Genomic DNA, 7,500 nt, shown 5'->3' on the forward strand with positions numbered 1-7,500 from the left:
ATGCACAGTATAATTGCAAATGGGCAGATTTATCAATGCCATGCTCATACTGTGTCGGAACAACATAGGGGGAACTGCTGCTTTTTCTTTCCTCGTCCTTACTATCGTCATTTTTCCTCTTCTTCTTTTGTACGTTTGTCACTCTCTTGTGAACTATTATTTCTGGGGTGCCTTGATAGTCGAAGCAGACTTAATGCTATTGAATAATCATGATTCCCGGTTTGGGCTTCCATGTTGACATCCTCCCCTTTGCGCTCATATGACAGTGAGTGCCGTAAAACCTTACTAAAACTAAACTATAGTGCTTTCAAAAATTCGTGGTGCAACTTATCCTCAAATATCTCTTTAACGGATGAATCAATGGCATCCATACTTTGCATAGCAGTTTGTATCAATTTGTCTTAACTAAATCATATTTTTCTAGAACAATTGGGGCTAGAGTTAAAAACTTTTCTTCATAAATTCATATAAAATACTTGAAATCTCTGTCACGCGTAAAATGATACTGTTCACAGCACTTCCCGCTTCTCACACACATTTTTTTTGGTACCATGCCCAATTCTATCATCTGGCGCTTTTGTGTTTAGTACTAACAACCAACTGTGCAGCTTTTTGGGTTTTGAAATTAGCTGTCAGTCTTAGAGTAAACACACAGGAAATTGTTTTACATGTAAAAAAAAAATACATGAGTAAATAAGTAAAACAAAATAGGTTTCTTCACTCTTATAAGGTTATTTTAGTAAGTTACTCATCTAAGTGTTGCCATAGCCCAAATTTTGATTACGCATATGGCCTACGTCACAGCTCATCAAAGACAATTTTTACTTGCAAAACTTATTACAAGAAATTATTGTTATAGTGAACTCGTTTTTGCACTAATGACTCTCAAAACATGCTTTAAATTTAAGCATAATGTCCCGATTAAAAAACATGACGGACTTGCTATTAAAAGCTATATTGCACCAACTGTAAACATTTAAAAATCTGTAGAAACCACCCACTTGGATCTTTGATAAGTATTTATTAAGGAATTTTCTAGAATACAACGCGCAGGTGTTTACAAAAATGTTGATCTGTAACGACAAATTGATACAAGTCAATGCGCAAAAATTGGAGAACATAAATATGTTCGATAGTTGAGGAGATATTTGACAATTAGTTGCGTCTCCACTGTTTGACCGTACTATTGGAGAGAAGTAGACTACACCTCAGTCCATGCTGCCTACCCACAGATACAGCTGAAAGGAACACAAAACAGCCATGAACTTAAAAATGATGTTGATGATTAAACTAGAAAATGGTTCAACAATTGTCACTACACCTGGTTCAACTGCACTCCACAAAACAATCGTTCCCCCTTACTGAACACAGAAAGTATCACTGGCCTACTACCGCAGGTTATCAGGAGGTGCAGTCCTTTTGATCGTGGATTTTGCAGATGAGACATCTTGAGATTCCATGGAAGGAAAAGAAATCAAACAAGAAAGTACTGAACAAGCCTTCGTGAAGCGTTCACTATTAAGAACAATTAGGAAGCGACAAGAGATGTTTCTGGGATAACTGAAACGATATAAACACTTTGAGCATCCTGGCAAGGAAGGGGTGAAACTAGAGCAACTTATATGGAAAGCCTAAACAGATCGGTGGCAAGAAAACACCAGAATAATAATAAAGGTTTTTCAGATCATCCCAGAGGAGATATGAATGGAAAATTACGATCACTGATGTCTGTCTCAGCTGGCACCTTATGCACAGGAACACCCTTATAAGGAAGCACACATGGGATATTATTTACTTCCTACAGCTATCTTTCGTTCTCTTGCCACTTTGCCTTGTGCTCCACTACAGCATAATAACCTATTTGTGCTCAGCGGGGTCGTCGAGTGTCAAACATGTGCAAAAATAAACAAAATATGTCGACCCCAGTTAATTAGTTAGTCTCGACTGTCTACCTTTCAGTTTGACCATATTTGTGGCAGCCTTTACAATACAGACTGACTTGTCGTGAGTCTGTCTTAAGGTAAGAGAGGGGGATCTCGTGGCCTAGAGGTTTGGGTGTTCGCCTCTCATTCAAAGGTCCAGGGTTCGAATCCGGGTAGCGACCGAAACATTTTCTGCTCTAAAACTGTCTCATTTCACCACATTTCCTGCTCTCTAACAACAATGTTCTGTCGTCTGCTTTCGTCTCCACTTTTTGCTCCCACCCCGTCACCTCCTTTGCCCCCTCCTCTGGGCTCCTGACTCTTTCTGCAGTCTTTCTACTGCTAATCCTTGGCTTCTTCTTACAGCTGTTTTCAACCATACCCCTGATCTTCTGGTAGGAAAGATCTACACCTAGATCTAGCCTTCTCTGACAAGGGCGAAAAATCTCGGAGGTCCCGTGCGCAAATTGTGCTCGTTAAAGATCCCCTAGTGGTCTAAAATCGATAAGAGTAGGCGTCGGCCGCCACCCTGAAAAATTATAAATTTCCTACCAACAAAAGGATTAAAATGTCACGCGCGCTCATATGGCCTTACGTAGTTGCGAGCGCCGTAAAACACTTACAAAAAAAGAAGGTAAGAGAGTGGCGTCGGTAGCCTAGTGGTCAGGCTACCGGACCCGTAATTGTGATATTACCGGTTCGGGGTTCGAGCTTAAACTCGGTCGGACGTTGTGTCCTTGGGAAAGGCACTTAACACAGATTTCTCTTTTGGCTCTGTCCTTTCGGAGATGGACGTTAAACCCAGAGGTCCCGCCTCTTAAATAACCTAATAGTGTGGATAGGGGCGTTAAACCCATACCAGAGACAGAGAGAATGTAAAAAGAAACAGTCAGGTTTGACAAGTGCACACCAGTGAGCACCATCATCAACATTTACCTCCCATAGTATGTCTATCTGATTCTATTGCTACGATTTCAGTGTCGATAGTAGTAGTAGTAGTAGTAGTAGGAGGAGGAGGAGGAGGATGAGGAGTAGGTGGAGTAGTAGTAGTAGTAGTAGTAGTAGTAGTGGTAGTAGTAGTAGTAGTAGTAGTAGTAGTAGTAGTAGTAGTAGTAGTAGTAGTAGTAGTAGTAGTAGTAGTAGTAGTAGTAGTAGTAGTAGGAGGAGGAGGAGGAGGAGGAGGAGGAGGAGGAGGAGGAGGAGGAGGTGGAGTAGTAGTAGTAGTAGTAGTAGTAGTAGTAGTAGTAGTAGTAGTAGTAGTAGTAGTAGGAGGAGGAGGAGGAGGAGGAGGAGGAGGAGGAGGAGGAGGAGGAGGAGGAGGAGGAGGAGGAGGAGGAGGAGGAGGAGAAGGAGTAGTAGGAGTAGTAAGAGTTGTAGGAGGAGGAGGAGGAGCTCTTTTCAAAGCTCAGACACCTTTTTCATCAAAATTTTAATAATTGTGGGTGGTTTTCTGGAAATAATTATAAAAACGTGGCTTGGATTTTCAGTAAAAATATGAGAAAATTAGTAAACGTTGCTGTCGGGGTTGGCAAGTCTTTGGTATGCCTTGGTAGGTGGTCTTGTTGTTGTTGCTGCCGATCCGAGAATTATAATAGGAGATTTAACCAGTCAGTAATGTTAATGTTAGTCTACCCAGTGTAATGTGTTTTAAACTGAACACTGAAGATTCGAAAATTGAGAAGTTTGACCTAAGTACATCATGTGTATCAGTATCAGTAAATGTATTCAAGAGTATTACTGAAAGTAGAATCTAGGATTCTTCTAATTAAAAAGTATTCTTCAAATCTTTGAAAACAGAATTGAAAAAGATTGAGAAATAACATTTTATAGACTAAAATCTAAAAACGTCGACATCTCAACCGGAATCAGCTTTTTCCTGTTCAGAGTGTTTTGTCATAAAACATTAGTAACAGTGAGAAAAAAAGCCGATAATGCTGAGCTTAGGTTGTAATGTGCTAGGAGGATGCACGTTCAAGATTTATTACGACAAACATCTCAAACTGTCTTTGCAGTCCCCCTGTGCGGAACGCTAGGAGACTGCACAGCCCCCGAGTAGATCTAAGCAACGCTAGGGGACTTACAGTCCCTGCCTTTCATTTAAACAAGTAATTCAGTATCTATTCTTTCTTTCAATTAAGTTGAGTCAAAACAGATCAGTCGTTTTAGGTGAAAATGATGATAACAACAACAACAACAACAACAACAACAACGACAACCCAAGAAGAAGAAGAAGAAGAAGAAGAAGAAGAAGAAGAAGAAGAAGAAGAAGAACATCAACAACAACAACAACAACAACAACAACAACAACAATTACAACTACAACTACAACTACTACAACAACAACAACAACAACAACAATAACAAACAATAATAATAATAGTAATAATAATAGTAATAATAACAATAATAACAATAACAATAGTAATAATAATAATATAATAATAATAATATTATTATAATAATAATAATAATAATAATAATAATAATAATAATAATAATAATAATAATAATAATAATAATAATAATAATAATAGTAATAGTCATTATAATCTAATGATTTTTAAATGAAACTTCAAAATGTATAATTGCAATGCAAAATAGATTATACTGAGGTCAACAATTAGTGACGCAACGTATTGTCAAATATCTCCTCAACTATCGAACAGAAACTCTCCAGCTTTTGCACAGTGACTTGTATCAATTTGTCTTAACAGATCAATATTTTTGTAAATACCTGTTAGCTCTGTTCTAGAGCATTCCTTTATAAATACTTATTAAAAATTCTAGTTTGTGGGTTCTACTGATTTTAAGAGGTTTACAGTCGGGACAATATCACTTTTAAAAACAAGTCCGTCATTTTTTTCGAATTACGAGAGTATCTTTATTGAAAGTATGTTTTGAAAACTTTTAGTGTAACAAAAATGTTCACTATAGAATTAATCATTTGTTAATAGTTTTGCCACTAAAAGTGTCGTTTGTGAGCTGTGGCGTAAGCCGTATGCGTACGCAAAATGTGTGTGAGAAGCAGGAAGTGCTGTAAACAATTTCATTTTCACGTGAAGCAGATTTGTAGTATTTTATATAAATTAAATGAAGAAACGTTTTTCCAACTATTTAAAAAAAAAGCTTGTAACAAAATTGTTGCCCATTATGTTGGTTTCTCTAAAAAAAATTGAGGAGGTTTACAATTTGTCCAACTTTCAGCACATGATTACTGTAAAACTTGTATTGAATTAGTAATGATATATAGTATCTTGGAATGACAGTGTAACCAGAGCACCCTTATACAAATATTATACATAAATGTATTATTTAAGCAAAAAGTATGCATTATTCGTCATAAAACTTTGATTGCCATGGCCATGGCTAAACCAACTTTGGACCCCTCATTTATAAAAATTCTCGCCCCGCACCTGATATAATACATTTTAAACGTTTGAGGAAAGCATAATATGTTTTTTAAATTTAAACATTATTACGGCTTTGGCGACTCTGTGTATTGTCAAAACTGTTGTGAAAATCATGAGTAGTGTTTTTCACAACTGCTGTTTTCTAGAGCTAATCTAGGTAAACAATCACTTCTGTTACACACGAACACGTGTGTTCGCCCAATGAACAAGAGAGCGGTACTGTAATCTGTCAGTAATTATCAAGAGTCATAGGCGTGTACCCTTTTTTTTATCCATTTGGGCTGTGTGGTTTTAATATTTTGAATTTTTAACTTGCTGAATATCATATTGCGATGAAGATGAAGTCTAAAAGTTAAAACTGAAATTCTTTACTCACAAGAACGTTGCTCTGAAAGTATATAACTATTTCATTTGTGAGAAAAATCGCGGTCGTCTAAATCGTTCAATTTCTTATCCATTTAGCAGAACTAAACATTTGCTTGATTTAAGTGACAGGACTTACAACAGATGGATATCGGAGGAAAGGGCAACCAAAGACGTCGAAGTGACAAAGAGAGACCGACCTGTTAAATGTGATACCTTTGACAGAGATTTCGTGGGACGCGCTATTGGAAAGATGCTAGGTAATAACCAGTACGTCACACTTAGAACACGTAAGTCTTATTTAAAAAGCAATCACGATTTGGATATCAACAGACTTTATGGCGGATTGCGAAGAGTCTAGGTTATAGTTTCAAGAAGACTGAAACATCCAAAGACGTAATTTGTGAGTCAAAGAACATGGTTGCACTGAGGGGGAAGTACCTACGAAAATTAAAACAGCTTAGAGAAGACAACGTTGACATTTATTTTTTTGAGGAGTCCTACATCAATGCCCACCACACGTGCACTAAAGAATGCCAATCTGACACCCAACAGATAGTCATTCCGACTTGAAAAGGTAAACATCTTATAATTGTGCATATCAGAAGCCATGAGAGAGGACTAGTGAATAATTGTGAACTAGTTTTTGAGTCAAAGTCGAAAAAGGAAAATGGCAACTATCACAAAGACATGGATAATAACGAGTTTGAAAAGTGGATTAGTAACACGTGGTGCCTGCATTAGATAAAAAAATCATGCCTGGTTATGGACAATGCATCATATCATAATGTAACTAATCCTGATGATAAAGTGCCTACAAAATCTATGAACAAAGGCCCTATAATAGCCTGGTTTGATAAGCATGGGATGGACCATAGTACAGCGAAAACCAAAAAGTATCTCCTAGACATTGTGAATGCCAGCGAACAGAGCACGATAGAAGTTTTTCGAGTAGACAAGTGCCTGGAAGAACATGGTCACATACTTCTTAGGCTCCCTCCTTACCACCCTAAGCTTAACCCTATTGAATTAATCTGGGCTGAGATGAAGAAAAACGTTGATTTGGCAAATACAACATTTGATCTCCATGACGTTAAGCGACACCCAAAGGAGGCCTTACCAAGTACCAAGTATAGCCAGAGAATGTTGGCAAAAGTGTGAGGGCCATGTCAAAGCAACAGAGGAAAGATACTTGATAAATGATGGATTAAATTTCCCTAAGCAGTCTAGTGTAGTCATCAACCTGATTGACAATATATCTGATTCTGAATAATTGGTGAGTGCTAAAATATGTTTAAATGTGTCCCGTAGATCTGTCACTATCTCTCTATAGATTTGTCTGTCTATCTGTGTAACCATCAATGTCGCTTCAGATAATGGTTATGAAATTTGTTCAGAACTGGCGACGCCTACGAACATCCGAGAAACTAGCAGTTTGTCCCATTTTCAGCACGTGATTACTGGGAAACTTGTATTGAATTAGTAATTATAAATTGTAATTAATTAACCAGCCACAATTTCGGAAAATTGATTGCATTTCCCAGTGGATCAGGTGGATACTAAGCTCTTCTCAAAATATGAAGGCGATCAGTTGGGTAGTCTTTGGGATATCCTGCGTCAAACATCGGCAACATTTTTGTTACAAGTTTATAGCCTCAACTGTTGTGGAAAAATATGATTAAGTTAAGACAAATTGAGACAAACCGCAATGCAAAGTATGAGTGACATTGATTCACTGGTTAAAAAGATATTTGAGGATAAGTTGCGCCACAAATGTTTGACCTCACTATAGGCCACAAAGTGGA

General features: G+C 37.5%; 1 protein-coding gene and 1 long non-coding RNA gene across 2 annotated transcripts in view; both read left to right on the forward strand.

Moving 5' to 3' along the window:
- Positions 1–7,500, forward strand: part of LOC101851730 (15-hydroxyprostaglandin dehydrogenase [NAD(+)]) — a 50,839-nt gene that overhangs the window by 28,676 nt on the left and 14,663 nt on the right. The window lies entirely within an intron of this gene.
- The window catches only part of LOC101851576, a 4,599-nt gene continuing 4,521 nt past the window's right edge, over positions 7,423–7,500 (forward strand). The window contains exon 1 of the long non-coding RNA XR_220415.3: positions 7,423–7,500. This exon is cut by the window's right edge and continues 164 nt beyond it. This is a non-coding gene — a long non-coding RNA (uncharacterized LOC101851576).

This window comes from Aplysia californica, unplaced genomic scaffold (genome assembly GCF_000002075.1).
Source record: "Aplysia californica isolate F4 #8 unplaced genomic scaffold, AplCal3.0 scaffold00153, whole genome shotgun sequence".
Lineage (NCBI taxonomy): Eukaryota > Metazoa > Mollusca > Gastropoda > Aplysiida > Aplysiidae > Aplysia > Aplysia californica.